This window comes from Cibotium barometz, chromosome 32 (assembly GCF_041138505.1).
Source record: "Cibotium barometz isolate CiBa-2024 chromosome 32, ASM4113850v1, whole genome shotgun sequence".
Taxonomy (NCBI): domain Eukaryota; kingdom Viridiplantae; phylum Streptophyta; class Polypodiopsida; order Cyatheales; family Cibotiaceae; genus Cibotium; species Cibotium barometz.
In genome coordinates, this window is record NC_141077.1 from 30919906 (window position 1) to 30936764 (window position 16859).

A 16859-nucleotide genomic window follows, 5' to 3' on the forward strand; every position below is an offset into this window, starting at 1 on the left:
TCTGGCACAGAACTAGTTGACTCAGAAACCTCAACTGAATCAGAATCCTCTCTCACTTGTCCGTAGACACTCTCAGGCCCTTAGACTACCCTAACCTATAGACTCTTATCTGACTTAAGTTGATTCACAGCTACCTCCAAACTAACTGTCCCCTCAAGGATGACTAAAGTAACTCGGCTAATGTAGGTTCTCTCTCCTCAGCTCACACTTCTAGACCCTCAACACACTCAAACCACACAAGTACCCATCACAATAGATACTCAACGGACATCAATTGTCACACAACTTTTACTGAAACCCCACTCAGACCTTAAACCAATTTGACGGTTGATAGTAGCTGACTACTCTGACTGTCAGATATGACCCAGAAACAACTCTCCCAAACTCAAATAAGCTAGGGAAATCCCTCTCCTCCAACTTTAGTTGATTGACCTAATGCTCAATTGACACACAGTTATTTCTGTACTCTCACAATTGTTGTTGACTGAGTCAGTACTGACTCAGAATCAACTCAACAAACACCAATCTGTCCCATACAAGTCTCTCCACCATGAACGCAATCAGAACATCACCTTTACCACAACAAGATCATGAAAACAAAGACAAAATCCAATTTCTATGTCTGCTTTAAATGAACAAAAACATAACAGTGTCTCAACAGCCCTGAGACATGGGCACAAACAAAAGGAGTAAACAACAAAAAGCTCAAGGATACCTTGCAAGAAGACCCCGATGACAACACTTCAAAGCATAAACTTAAGCAGCTATAGTTGAATAGAATTGGTCTGAGAATCAAGTATCTAATGGAGTTCAGCTCCTCAGAGATCCTAGGGGACACACCTCCTACAAGACTCTCTAGCATCCAGCTCTCCCTCTGCTTTGATCCACGAAATTCCTCACACTGCACTGGCTTCTTCTCTGAAATCTAGGAAGTGCTATAATAACTCTAGCCTACGTAAAAAGAAAACTATCTGTAGGAGCACACAAAACCAAGTTCCAATTCTTCTCCATTCAAACGAATAGTATGGAACATGGGAAAAGGTAAGAATCCAATGTCTGGAACTACCTCAAATAAAAGTGATCAACAAGGGCATTCACATAACATGTCCTCAACTAATGACCCTATATCCTAAAAGCCACACGCTCATGTAGGATGAGTGCCACTGGAAACCACACATCCCAACCCCAAAGGGAAAGAAATCCCAAACCTAGAGGGCTTTACGTAATCACTCCCTGATATTCCATCGCCCACATGAATATGTAGAAGACATGCTTAGGATGGCATTTGAAATGGGAAGAGGGATTGCGACAAAATAACACCTAGAGACTTAGAGTTGGACAAAACCATGCTAGTCCACATCTCAAGGATGATGAATAAATTTGGTAGAATTGGAGATCCTATTCAATACCTAGAGAAGTTCAATCAAATTCGTAAGGCCATGATGGAATGGTTTGATTATCCCACCAAGATTTTCTCATTCGAACTTTGCTTTATTAAAGTCAAAGAAAGCCAGTGGTTTAGGTTTCTAAACCCACTTGAAAAGGCTAGCTATGAGGTCTTGAGACAAACTTTCATTGTGGGATTCTCAAAATGGCTAGCTATGAGGTCATCTTGAGATAAACATTCATAATGGGATTCTCACATAGTGAAGCTAGATTACACAAATCTATAATCTCAAGCAAGAGGAGGGAGAAACCATGCAGATTACATTGCTAGAACTAAGTATCTCTATATGAGATACAATCCTCACTATATGACTTATCTCTCCTCCATCAATTTATGATGGGTCTCAAGAGTAAGAGGCTTCATGACCATCATCTCCAATAGGTCTAGACACTACATCTTCAATGAGTTTTCTCATGATACAATAGGCCTAGTAGATAATCTTCAAGACAAGGATGTAGAAGTCATCCACACCAAACCAAGAGAGATAAGGGAGGCATCATCCTAACTAGCACCATCCAGAGTGCTCGTGATACAATAGGCCTAGTAGATAATCTTCAAGACAAGGATGTAGAAGTCATCCACACCAAACCAAGAGAGATAAGGGAGGCATCATCCTAGCTAGCACCATCCAGAGTGCTAATCAAGGACGAGTATGGACAAGTTGGTAGAAAATTGACTCAACTATTTGATGCTAGCAATGCTGGGCAGTCCCATTTCCAAAAGGTAACCTCAAGGCAAGTGCCCTAGCCAGTTTCTCAAGCAGGACACCCACACCTATTTCCATGTAGAGATATGGTTCGGTGTGCAAGTTGCCACCAAAATCATACAAGTATGAGGTGTCCAATGCTAAGGCCTTGACAACAACAATTATTGTCAGTGCATGAGAACCATATAACTCATTATTGATACCAAGGAAACTTAGTAGGGTGGATTCTAGCATCATGACAAATGTACCCCATATCAAGGTGACCATTGGCTATGCTAGCCCCACCTGTCACTCTTGAACATACACAATCTCTAGTGCCTACCTACTATCAAAACCCCTTATTGAGGGGTATGTATAGACCTCCATGATTGCCACCTCTACTCTACTACCATCTCAACCGGTTCCTTCAAGAACTGCACCAGTACATGCAATAGAAACCTCGGAGCAAGGGGTGGCATCATTTGGTATTCTCACCATGTGATTTTCATGCAAAAAAAATGTTTTTGGCCTGTCACTCTCGAGCATGCATATCTCTAGTGCCTACCTATCTCTAGTGCCTACCTATCAAAACCCCTTATTGAGGGGTTTTGATAGCGACCTTCACAATTGCCACCTCCACTACTACCACCTCAATCAGTTCCTCCAAGAATTGCACCTGTACAACTGTACTAATAAAGATAGAAACTCATGAACAACAGAGCTATAAGTCTTATGAACACCAAGACCCATATGAGCAACAATTGTCTCTATGAGTACCCTTGCAAGACTTCACCAATAGACTGATTCCTTAACAATGCCAAAATTTCTTAATGGAATAGATTAACCCTATGGCTTCCATTTCTATAGAGGAATAATTTCTTTCAACTTTGTACAACCTATGGCTTACGTAGTACACAAGTTGGAACCACTCTTCCTAGGCTTCCTGTATTAAGGCACTTCCAATTGCCACATCATATGCATCCACGAACACATGGAAAATGAGGTCAAAGTTTGGTTGCTATAATTGTTGGGGGTTAACCAACACGTACCAGGTTTTGTAAAAAGAACAAAAACATAGCAAAATGCACAGAACAATAATAGAACATAAGTAGAATTGAATATTCATCTTCTATATTATATTAAATCTGAGTTAGCTCTCTCTTACAATAAGAACTTAGCATTTATAAATGGCGTACAATGAAGATTTGAAGCGACATTAATGCCCTATCGAATCTTCGTGAATCTACCTAGTGTATGTTAAGACCGCTAACACCTGGCACACCCACAGTGGGTCGGCTGCATGCGCAAATGGAACCCAGTTTCCAGCACAATTACTAACCAGTTATCCAGAGAGGAAGAATAAAAATTGGAATCCTCTAGATTTCCAACTCTAAAAAAATTATACGGATTTCAGTATTTGACCTCTAGTACTGTAGCTTTCGAATGAACCTCCTTATAATTGGTGTAGATCTATAAAGAATAAGCACTAGGCGCAATCCACCAGGTGAGCAATAGGGTCAAGGCATGCTGATGCTTGAAGCCAAAGCTCATCATCCGACTGTACAAGTTTACTGGCTTCAGCATGCCCCCTAGGAGTCATTTAGGCTTGTCTGGTGGAACCGTGGTGTGTTCCATTGGGCGTTCCGTGGACTCTCTATTATAACTCCTTTCCTTCCCCCTTCTATTAGTAGGATGAGTATACTTTAGCAAAAACTAGTTGATTTCTCTCCAATTACAAGGCAAAGGGGTAGAGGCTTTTGGCAAAGAATGGACCAGTTGCTATAAATATTCTGCCCCGCAAAAACAATCCTCTTGATAAATATTCTGCCCCGCAAAAACAATCCTCTTGATAAATGTACAAGTTGTCTCGCTTTTGTTTTGCTGCATCCTCTGGTTAGTTGTCCTTTCTTTATCAAGTTTTTCTGCCAATTGATAAGACCAAAGAATCAGCTTGTCATTTGTTTTTCGGAACTGTTGGAGCAGACCAGTAGAACCAACAGGAGTATTGAATGATGAAGTTGCACTTGCATGCGAAGGTCAGCAACTTGTTGACTCCTTGGTATCAGACCATGGTTCATTTTGGAAGCTCATGAGGGGCATGTGATGCCAGGATGGCAAAAATGGCAAGTCAAGAGTTGTATGTGATGGCCACGAGGCAATAGCACAAAAAAGTTACCGAGACTGAGATTTGAGCCTCAAGATGATGGAATTTGCCCATGGTTACATATACCTATCTCGAGCAGTGGGATGCAAGGTACATGATGGCATGGTTGGCTGAACCCGCTGGGACCCTAGGCTGCATATGCAAGGGCATCAAAAACAATGTAGCTCCTAATGATGAAGGCCCAAACGATGGAATCTAGGGACATGCTACACGTGAAAAATTATCAATTTTTTTAGTAGATCGCAGCCATGCAATCTATTTAGAGAGATTGCAGCCATGCAGTCTGTTTAGAGAGATTCCAGAGTTGACCAGCCCACTATATGGCTAGCAGAATGTTGGGCTGAATGCAAGGTAAGGTATCCGGGTGCAAGTGCAACCAAAGATGTTGGCATGGGCCTAAGTGGTTCAAACGCACTCGAGCAAATCAAGAATACATGCAGCTTGATCTTAGTGGGGCTGTGATAGCACTTCAAGCAAGAAGAACTGTGGGCTCGGGATCTCACATAGTAACCACCTTGGGAAGATGATGCTTTAAAGAATGGCAAAGGCAGGCAATGAAGATAAAGTGGCACTTTATGAATCGGCACAAGCACCCAAGATTGGGACCGTGGGCTAGTAGCCACACGAGCGACAAGGTCAAAGAGATGCAAGCAAAGGGGCCACGTATGTAGTCATAATAGCACCAGTTATGGGGCTAAGTTTGCTTATATTAAGAAACTTGATGCAACAGAATGGGACATCGTGTTGGTGTGGTGCCCAAGATCGAAGAGCAGAATGCAACCCGCCAAGCCAATCATTTTGAAGAATATATGAGACAAGACGGCCGCTAACGCCATGAGGGTGTTGGTCCTCTTGGGGTCATTTCACATAGATGTCTTATATTTTTCAACTCCTATTGATGCCTTTGCTACCAAGACTGGGCAGTGTATCCTTTTGTGTCTAGGTGCATTGCAATAGTAACAAGTCAATCCTGCTGCTCTTGTCCAAATCTTCTAAGGTGGAAGATTTTGGCAACTAAACTTGTCTTTGCTACCACCCTTGGTCTCCTATTCTTGGTGTTGTAGTAACACTTGTCAGTTGTGTGATTGGTTTTTTACCAAATGGCTCACAGTTGTTGGGCATACGAAATTTTGCATTCCTCTTTTATATGACTCTGGTTCTTACACTTTGTGCACCAAACATCTGGCCTCAATCTAGACCCAGATGTCCTCTAGTTATCTTGGCTAAGGCAACTTTCAATTCTTCTTAACCTGCTTCCTGCCTTTCTTTTTCTGGGGCTTCTACTCTTCTTTGGCCACGACCTTTGGCCACGACCTTGTCTAAAGTTTTCTTTCTAGAATTTAACTTTCTGGATAATTCCTCCTTTCCTTTGCCCTTATCAATATTCTTCTTCTTCTTCCTCATGGGCTTCTTCTTCAAGACTCGACTCTCTTTGCTCTAGCTTGTAGTAGCTGCTATAACTTGCTCAAATGTTAGAGTATCTAGATCACTACTACAAGCTGTGCTGCAGAATGCAATACCCTAACAATAAGCTCAAGGTGGTTACGGAGGTTTAGCTGGATCTAGTCTCTCACGAGTAATGCTCTAAATTGAGCAACATAGTCTTTAGTTGGTAACTTCTTCTAGGTCGACCTTCAATACTTTAAAAGTCTAGAAGTGGTCGAGCCCATGATTTTCCATCTAACGTTGTTGCAAAGAACTTAGTCTTTTGAGCTAATGGGACTCTTGTTTGCCATAAATGTGGTCTCAAATGAGAACACATATGCATCCAGATCTTTATCACTCTTTCCTTTGAACTTGGGGTATTTTAAAGCCTTTCGTCTTATTGTTCTAGCTTCTCTTCAACACTAGGATGTTGATCTTCTTGAGACTCTTGGTCCCCTTCTTTTGGATCTTGATCTTCATAATCTTGGAGTTGAGATTCTAGTTCAACTTCTCCTTCCAATAATTATTGTCAAAGTAGGTGTCCTTCTAGCACATGATTTGGGTAAGGATGGTACAATCCAACACCTTCTTCAACTAATCCTGGCTGTCTATGTTGGTAGCAATGTGTCCTTGATAAAGGTCCACCATTTTCCATGTAATATTCATGAACACTAATCCCTTAGATTCCATATAACATTATTATAACTTTAGGCATACATACCATTCCATTTCACTCTAAACATGCTTATCGATAGAAATAAGAGACTCTCAGACCATGCAAAACAAACCTCAACATGGAGGACACACAACACTCCTAGATGCCTTCTTCTAGACAACTCTATTCCTTTCACATCTCTAGGCATCACGTCCTAGAAACTTTAAGTGATAGCAACTTTAAGTGCTAGTGTATTCCTTTCATAGCTCAAGACATCACTTCTCTTTAACTTGAAGTGCTAGTGTATTCCTTTCATAGTGTTAGCAACTTTAAGTGCTAGTGTATTCCTTTCATAGCTCCAAACATCACTTCTCTGTAAATTTAAGTGCTAGTGTAACTTTAAGTGTTAGCAACTTTAAGTGCTAGTTTATTCCTTTCATAGCTCCAGACATCACTTCTCTATAACTTTAGGTGGTTCTAACACCACCTAGCCACCAGATAAGCTATCCGTTAATGTCCAGTGCCATAAGGTGACGATTAATGCCATAACAATCAATGTGAGCTAGATTAGTATCCAAATAGCATCCAGAAGGAACAAAATAAGAGTGTAAAGAAGGCATGAGCATGCAAGATGGAGCAAAACAAGAGTGCAATAAAAGTGCAAAGAAGGTATGAGCATGCAAGATTACTTTTATTAACAAAACATGATAGGAGCAACATGAGACGAACCAACCTTGAGCATTCTAGATGGCATCAACTAGCCAAGCTATACACCTATATCCAATGCCATAAGGTGACGATTAATGCCATACCAATCTATGCACTACCTAGGAGAAGTATTAGGATAAGCAATGTGAGCTAGATTATTATCCAGATGGTGTCCAAATGGAACAAAACAAGAGTGCAAAGCAAGCATGAGTATGCAAGGTTACTTTCATTAACATGACATGACAGTATAGATAACATAATAGGAGCAACATGAGAGAAAGCAACCTTGAGCATTTGTTGACCTTAACAGATCAGTCTTTAGGCACTAGGTGGAATACCCGATATTAAGTGGAATATTCAACTAGGTGGAATATCCGATAGTGGCATGTATGATCTAAAAGCGGCTATAACTGATAACTGCAAGTCGTGTGAATGTCATGTGATATGGGAAGACACCATGCTTAGAGCATATATGGAGGCATACTCGGATGTTCAGGATATAGATAGATAGATAGAGATCTTTTGTAGTCGCATGTTTTGGGTCAAGCACAATGCTATTGAATATAATCAGAGTCTTCCCTCCAGTTCCATTGTTTTGCCTATTTCTAATTACTGTTCTATGATGATGTTCATGATATGTTATTAGATTGATTACAATGTGGTGAAATTACTGAGAGTGGTGGATATTCAGATCTGTGTGTGTATTGTGAGAGAAATTCGGTTTAGGTTAGATTCTTAAAAATATGGTCTTTATGTGTTTAGGGTTACAAGTTAGGGTATTTCACACCCCTATACACATTGGCGATCCTGCGAGCTTCACATATCTAGAGAAGCCTTATGTAGTATTAGGGTATGGGTAGTTATTATAGGGAGAGTAGTGATTGTGATGTGTTGCACGAGTGTTGTATGAATGTCAGACGGGGAAAAGAAGAAGGCGAAAGTTTATTTTACATGCGCAAGCATTAAAAAAAAGATCCATCTGGTAATGCGGAGCAGTTATTTCTAACGGGAGAAGATGAATAAGAGGGAAGTTTGAGTGCTGATTTGATGACCCTAGTGGGGCAAGGGATGTCGAGTGAAGATGACGGTTTGGATCTGCAAGTAGGTGGCCAACCAGAGGTCACACCGAAGTTTCTGCTGCAAAGGTAAGTATCGGATGAGGTAAACCTTAATCAAGAACTTGCAAGAAAGCATGTGCATCAATTTGTAGGAACTCTTCTCTTAACAAGAAAACCTGCAAGAAGCAAGAGAAAACTGCAATTTGACCCATTTCAGGGTAAACTTAAGCCTAAAGTTAGGCAACCACTTAAAGTAGCCGCTATGGTTGCAGCACCACCTAATCCCAAGGTACACGCGCTGCCAAATTTAGGGCAAAGTCTAGGGAGGATCTAGATTGTTGCGTGGCTCTATTTGAGACCCGATGGCAAGCAAGTGGATATCCCACCTTGTATGGAGATCCGATGAAACTACAGCAGTTTGCAGCAACTTTGGAGGGGACAGCTATGAGCTGGTTTAGCCAATATGGCCTTGCACATTTTGTAGATTTTAATGCATTAAAGGATGCTTTCTTGGCTAGATTCAGAAAGGAGAAAACTCCTACTGATATACTTAAAAAGATAAAGGCCATGGACCAGAAGGGGATGTTAGTTGAGGATTATGCACAGAAGTTTAGAGGGTTGACTGCAAGATTGCAGGGGAACAAAAAACCTTCAGATGAAATGTTGGCTAGTTATTTTGTCAAAGGACTCAAGGAGAATTTGAAGAGTGCTGTGGCCAATGTGGACATAGCAAGTGGTTTTGATGACCTAGTGACAGCTGCATCTAGAGTAGAGAAAAGGTTGGGTATAGTCAAAAGAAAGAAGAAAGAAAAGAGAAAGGATGCATCAGAATCAGATAGCATGACAGATAAAGAATAGGAAAGTGAGGGGGAAGAGTCGGAGGATGAGAAGCCTAGCAAGAAGAAGATAACTTCTAGTAGGACAAAGCAAAGAGCAAAGAAGGAAAAGAAAGGAAAAGGAGGAATGGAGAAAAAGATCCTCGAACAACTTAAAAGTTTGGGGTATATAGCAGTCCAATCTAAGGAGAAGCAGTATTGTCACATTTGTGAAAAGGAAGGTCATCTTACAGTAGCATGCTGGTATAACCCTAATTATAGGGGTAAAGTTCCTCCAAATGTAGTTAATCGGGTGCCACAATAGTAGTTGTTGAAGCTAATCCAATAATACCTGCAAATCAGAATGCACCATATAATAGGTCGACAAGACCATTTTTCCCAGACAGAATTGGCAAGGCCAACAAGGGAATCAGGGAGTCCTACAATGTGATTACTGTAGCAAGGAGGGCCACAGAATTGGGCCTACTTGTGAATTATGGTGCAAACATAGAGAAGAGAGAGGAAGACCTATGATTAGATATAATGAAGGTAACAAAGGCCAAGGACCCCAGCAAGGGCAGCAGTAGTAGCAACCCCCAGCATAAGACAATGCAATCTTGGTGGAAATGATACATAATCAGAAACTGAAAGTAGGAGTAATGTTTTAATTCCAAGAGATGGGCAGCAGCAAGAGCAATAAGAAGAGGATTCAGCACAAATGAACCTGGAAAGTCAAATATCTGAGGTGTATGATCTACAATGTGATTGTTCTAAATGTATTGTTGTTGAAGACTGTGAAAAAGGGGAAACAATAGAAGCTTTAGCAATACGATCAAAGACTAAAGGGCCTATAAAGTGGGAAGACCAGGAAGTGGTAAGGAAGAAGGTGTCTAATCATATTGATAAACTGCAAAAAAAGAAGGTGATGGAAGATCAGGAAGTGAATGATCAAGTGTTCCAACAATAAGTAGATTTAGTTTATGAATCACAACCAGATGCATTGATTCAGGCACCCATTTAGATTTCATTAAGTCAGTTGTTATTGAGCATGGTACCAGCATTTAGGGAGTAATTGCTGGTGAAATTGCAAAAGACAGAAAGGGAGAAACATGTGTCTCATATGTCCCCAGTGGTGGCAGTCTCTCAAGCAGATCCTGCAGATGTAGACTTCACAGTTCCATAAAAGTGGGGTTTAATGGGAAAAGTTTTGATGATGTTTTTCTTGATGGGGGATCTGGGGTTAATATACTACTAGAATCTGTCTATCTGAGTATGCATTTGCAGGATTTGGAACCTGCACCATTTCAAGTTAAAATGGTAGACTAAAGAAGGCTGCAACCCTTAGGAATATTGAAGCAACAGGAGATTGAAGTTGCAGGACTGTTATTTCGGGTGAACTTTATGGTAATTCGTATGCAGGACACTAACTCTTCTTACACAATGTTGCTAGGCAGGCCATGGTTTAGAATTGCTAAATTAAAACACGATTGGGGGGATAATACAGTTATAATAATGAGGCATGGCAAGAAAGCAGCAAAGCTGCCTATGCTCTCAAAGAAGGTTCTCAAACAAGCTTAGAAGCCATTATGGGCTCAAGGGATTAACTTGGCAGAAGAAGTGAAGGATGATGAGGAAGAAGAATACTTGAAAGCAAATCCCTCTGTGTGGTACCCGTCTTTGAAGTCGATGTTGCAGATATAGTAGAGAGATACCAGGAAAATGGAGGAACCACAGTGCAGTCGGATATTCAGCAGCATGTGGAGAGTGAGTCGGAATATCCGACAGGTGAGTTTAAAGAGGGACAAGTAGTAGAGGATAAGGCATTGAACCAGATTATTGGAAAAGCCCTGGAAAAGAAGGCAAAACAAGAAGATGCTGCTAATGAGCAGGAAGCTATATTTGCAACAGAACATAATTATGAAAAGAACTTCACCAAATCCAATAGGGTACATGAAGATGAGCTTTAGGATATGAACTTGGGGACTGAGGAAGACCCTAAGATAGTAAGGGTTAGTATCCATGTTAAAGGTTAGTTTAAAGAAGATTTGAGGAAGCTACTAATGGAGTTCAAGGATGTATTCACATGGGAATATTCTGACATGAAGGGGATAGATCCGGCTCTTCACATCAACACAAGATAAATTTGAAGAAAGATGCTACCTGGTTATATAGCAGAGATATCGCATGAATCCAAACTATGCAAGACAGGTGAAAGAGGAATTGGATAAATTATTGTATGCATGGTTTATTAAGCCTATTAATGAGGTGACATGGCTATCTCCCATAGTTGTGGTGCCAAAGAAGAATGGAAAGATCAGGGTGTGTGTGGACTACTGGAAATTAAATGCAGCCACCATCACTGATCCATTTCCAATGCCCTTTTGTGACACACTCCTTGATGCAGAGATAGAGAATAAAGATAAGAGGAAATCAAGATGTTGGTAAAGAACAAGATGTCCTTGGGGATGTTTAAGGAATGGACATTAGAACTAAAGGAAAGAATGCATGCAGAGCTGACAGTATTGTGTGATAAGAATGTTAATCTGCAGATGGAAAATCAGGTCCTGTTATAAAGAGTTGAGCCCCTTAGAAAAGCAAGTCCTTGGGCAAGAGGATGTGGATGTTCAGGGGGTTGACAGAGTTAGATGTTACTGTCATGAGACAAAATATGACCTAGGTTCGAGTGAAATTATGGAAGGAGATCCAGGAGAGGATTGAGCCTGTTGCATTGAAGCCTTATGATACCTTAAAGAAGCATTTGTATCTGAGCATGAGAGTGATTTGATAAAGCAAATAGAAGTGCTGAAAGTAGAGAAAGAGGAGATGTTGTTGAAGATAACAGTCTTGGAGGAACAGAAGCAGATGGTTTTATGGGATGATCAGTTTCAGTTGGGAAAAGAAGAGGTGAGCCAGGCTATGTGGAGTGATGGAATTGGAACTGAACAGCAGAACCAATTGAAGGAAGAAGAAGCCAGGGAGAAGGAACCTGAGAAGGAAGGTATAGCATAAGAAAAAGGAAGGTACAACATAAGAAGAAGGTGCACCAGCTGAAGAAGAGGTAGCACAAGGTGAAGTGGCAGGAAATCAAACCCATTTGGGGGAGGTCTAAATGCCCTAAGTCTACTATTTTTTGGTTTTTTGGGTTTTAGTTTTCTTAGATTTTGTTAGTTTTTGTCTTGGTAGACTATATGTCCAAAGAGACCTTTGCACCGTTGGTATATGCAGAGAAAAAAGAAAAGGTGAGTTGGCCATCAATCTTACATGAAAGAATTATGCAAGAGATAGAGAATAAAGATAAGAGGAAATCAAGATGTTGGTAAAGAACAAGATGTCCTTGGGGATGTTTAAGGAATGGACATTAGAACTAAGCATGCAGAGCTGACAGTATTGTGTGATAAGAATGTTAATCTGCAGGTGGAAAATCAGGTCATGTTATAAAGAGTTGAGCCCCTTTTAGCAATAGAAAAGCAAGTCCTTGGGCAAGAGGATGTGGATGTTCAGGGGGTTTTAGTGACAGAGTTAGATGTTACTGTCATGAGACAAAATATGACCTAGGTTCGAGTGAAGCCTTATGATACCTTAAAAGAAGCATTTGTATCTGAGCATGAGAGTGATTTGATAAAGCAAATAGAAGTGCTAAAAGTAGAGAAAGAGGAGATGTTGTTGAAGATAATAGTCTTGGAGGAACAAAAGCAGATGGTTTTATGGGATGATCAGTTTTAGTTGGGAAAAGAAGAGGTGAGCCAGGCTATGTGCAGCACAACACTTAGAGGCTGAGAAATGGAAAAAACTAAGCTAATCCACATCTTAAAGGATGATGATAAAATTTGATGGAATTGGAGATCACCTAGAGAAGTTCAATCAAGCTTGTGAAGCCATGGGTAGGGTTGATGATCCTACCAAGATCTGCTCTTTTAGAGTTTGCCTTGAAGGAAAAGAAGGCAAGTGGTTTAGGTCTCTAAACCCACTTGAAAAGGTCAACCATGAGCTATAAGACACGCATTCACTATGGAATTCTTAACCAATGAAACCCCATTGCACATATCTATAACCTCATTCACTATGGAATTCTTAACCAATGGAGCCAAATGGAACCCCATTGCACATATCTATAACCTCAAATAAGAGAAAGGAGGGAACATTGCCCAAACCAAGTATCTCCATAATATGAGATACAAAACCTGTGAGACTAGACGGCTTTATTGCTCATTAGATCGGTCTGAAGAGCAAGAGGCTTCATGGCCATCTCTACAAGGTGTAGAAATAACATCTTTTGACGAGTGTTACCGTCCGCGAGGCAATAGACTAGACGGCTTTATTGCTCATTAGATCGGTCTCAAGAGCAAGAGGCTTCATGGCCATCTCTACAGGGTGTAGAAATAACATCTTTTGACGAGTGTTACCGTCCGCGAGGCAATAGACCTAGTAGACAATCTTTAAGATAGGAATGTAGAAGTCGTTCACCAAACCAAAAGATAGGGGATACATTATCCATCCAAACCCTTAGCGGTGGCTAAAGGATCCCCACCAGCACCAAAAGACTCCTAGTCAATGATATGAGCATGGATGAGTTGGCATAAAATCTTCTCAACCAATTAGGCCAGTAGTGGTAGGCCAGCCCCCAAAAGCCCAACCTCAAGGCCTAACCAATTCCTCAAGCTGGATACCCACTTGTTTCCATGGAAAGGCATGGTTTAGTGTGTGTAACTTGTCAATGAAACCATAGAAGAATGGAGTGTCTATTATGTGAAGGCCTAGACAGCAACAATATTATGCTCATTACCAAGGCCATGGGAGCCACAATACAACCCATTGTTAGTACCCTAGGAAACCCAACAATGTGGACTCCAAGACCATAACCCCCCATGCTTCCAATGCCAACACAACCCACTAACCCTACTAGCCATAATAAATGCACATCAATCGACACATATTCCAATGTCCGCTTTTATTAGAATCCCTTGTTAAGAGGTATGTACATGATCATCACCAATGTTATACCCACCTTCTTCGATATTATCAACCCAACCAGTTCCTCTAGAGAATCATACTAGTACAATAGTACTAAGTGACTTTGCTAGCGGACTTTGAGAGTCTAGAATAGGAGAGCTATGAGTTATATGAGCAATACAATTCATACGGATATCTAGAGAAATCGCACAATCTCCACCATTGACTATGCCTCCTTGTATGAAAACATGGTGTGAGAGACTTCAATAACATGTCACGCATGTCACTTCTTTTCATTGCAAGGGCCTGCACCGTGTTACCGACGAGTGTCCTCAAGGATTGTCCAAATAGACAATCATCCCAATGTCTCGGCATTAGCCACTTTGACGAGCCTTAACTTGTTAAGCATATAAGGAAGACTTATTCATATAGTCCCTCTTAATTCCATCACAAGGCTCTAGGCCAACATGAGGGCAATAGTTAAGGAAAGAAGTAGAAAGCTCAAGATCTAGCTTGTTAAGGAGGACTTATTTCACTTATTGCCATCACAAGGCTCCAAACCAAGATGTAGGCAATAGCCAAAGAAACAAGCACGACAATAAAGAAGCAAAAAATCTCAAGCTTCAACTTCAAAGCAAATAGCTAAAAAGCCAGAGGTATAAGCCCTAAAGGCCCAAGTAGCCCCTAAAAAGCAAATAGCTAAAAAGCCAGAGGTATAAGCCCTAAAGGCCCAAGTAGCCCCTAAAAAGCAAATAGCTAAAAAGCCAGAGGTATAAGCCCTAAAGGCCAAAGTAGCCCCTGAAATGGCTAAAGGTCCAAAATAAGAAAAAGTCAAAGAGAACATGGAAATACAACACACGATAACAGTAAACGATGTCGTGTGACCATTGAAAGTGGTTCGAAGAAGAGCTCCAAGCCTACCTCCCTTATGGTGGAGACAATGAGTGATCTCTTGCTTAAACCAGCTCTTCCCAAAGAAAAGAGACACATTAATTGCGTAAACCTTTTGAATAAACTTAAAGAGAAAGTAAGCTCAAGAGCTTGTGAGGAAGGTACATGTTGAATTAGAGCTCATCCTTGAGCAAGTGTTTGAATACAAACCTCTAACCCCACTTAAGTGTATCCATGACCCTATCCTAGAGACAATCACAGAAACTATAAGGGAACCTTAGAGTGTGCCAAAGGCCTTGACCGAACTTGTGTCCATTCTCAAGAAGCTATAGAGAGGCCCACCATCACTCATAGGCATAATCCTTGTGGTCAAGCTTGCCTATACGGGAACATAATCAAACTCTTAGGCATCCTACAAGATGCAAAGATTAAGACCTTTGGGCTAAAGAAAAGAGAACCATTAATTACGTAAACCTTTAAAGAAACTTAAAGAGTACCCCAACCCAATGTTGGAAAATGAGTGTATAAAGCAAGATCAAGAGCTTGTGGGGAAGGTAGATGTTGAATTAGAGCTCATCCTTGAGCAAGTGTTGGAATACGAACCACTAATCCCACTTAAGTGTATTCATGACCCTATCCTAGAGCCAATCACAGGAACTATAAGGGAACCTCAAAGTGTGCCAAAGGCCTTGACTAGACTTGTGTCCATTCTCAAGAAGCCACAAAGAAGCCCACCATCACTCATAGGCATAATCCTCATTGGTCAAGCTTGCCTATATGGGAACATAATCAAACCTTAGGCATCCTACAAGATGCAAAGATTAAGACCTTTGGGTTAAGGTTCCACCACACATTTGTGGTGATGGACTTTAAGAGAAGAGGGTCATACACCATGGTTTTAAGAACGCCTTACATGAGAGAAGAGGTCATGCACCATGATCCTCGAAAGGCCTTACATTAGAGAAGAGGGTTGTACACCATGATCCTTGGAAGGCCTTCATGAGAGAAGCAAGGCTCAACTAGGAAACTGATCACATTTATACATGCAAGTATGGGACAACCATTATTGGATTGCTTAGTAGATATCTGAGCATATACAACATAGAACCATTATTGGATTGCTTAGTAGATATCTGAGCATATACAACATAGAACCATTATTGGATCACTTCAATAGACATCTGTAGAGCATATATATAATAGAAGTTCACACATGACTACGATTGATATTTGTAGCTTGTATGTTGGATGGTGAAGATAAGGACCTAAAATATGAGTCGCTTCCAGAGCCTGATGATGTGAGGATTAGATTCACGTTTTAACAACCATGGACACTCTTCCACATAAGCTTGGGATAAGGATTGCATGATTGGAGAGTGCCGAAATCACATCCGTGTTTGTGCTAGATGCATTTGAAATAGAACCAGCGGTGGAGGAACTTGCTTACCTTGAGTTACAATTCACCTAGAAAGACCACCTAGCTGCGTGGCCAGCCTTGATTAACACCTAGACTAGTCATAGCATTTTATCTTGGGAGACATGGACCTCATTAGACCATCCACCCTCACACCATTTGCAACTAACATCGTGGGAAACAACTCCCAATCTATAATTGTCGATTGATTTGAAGCTAACTTTTACATTGGAACTATCTTTTACTCCCAATCCATAATCTTACAAGTTTTATAACCCCCCCACAAGTATAATGAAAGAGAGCATCATCCTCCAAAGAGGGGATGGATTGTGGTTGTTGTTGATTGTGTAGCTAGTTGGTGGAAAAGTCAAGCTTCCCCACAGGATGGTTAGCATACCCTTGGTGGATGAGGACACCCCAAACCTTTCAACATCCTAAGCCTCATCACCTGATTTTATGCCATCACCTCACGTAAACCATTAACACTTTAACACTCCTCTTGCCTCGCTGCATTGACCACCCCCTCAAACCATTATGGAGAACCTCATTGATGAAGATGGAGACCACCCCCCCCAAACATCATCCTTAACAATTCTTCAGGAAGGAGTGGGTACCTAAGAGTACCCTCTCGCTAGCCAAGGAAAGTA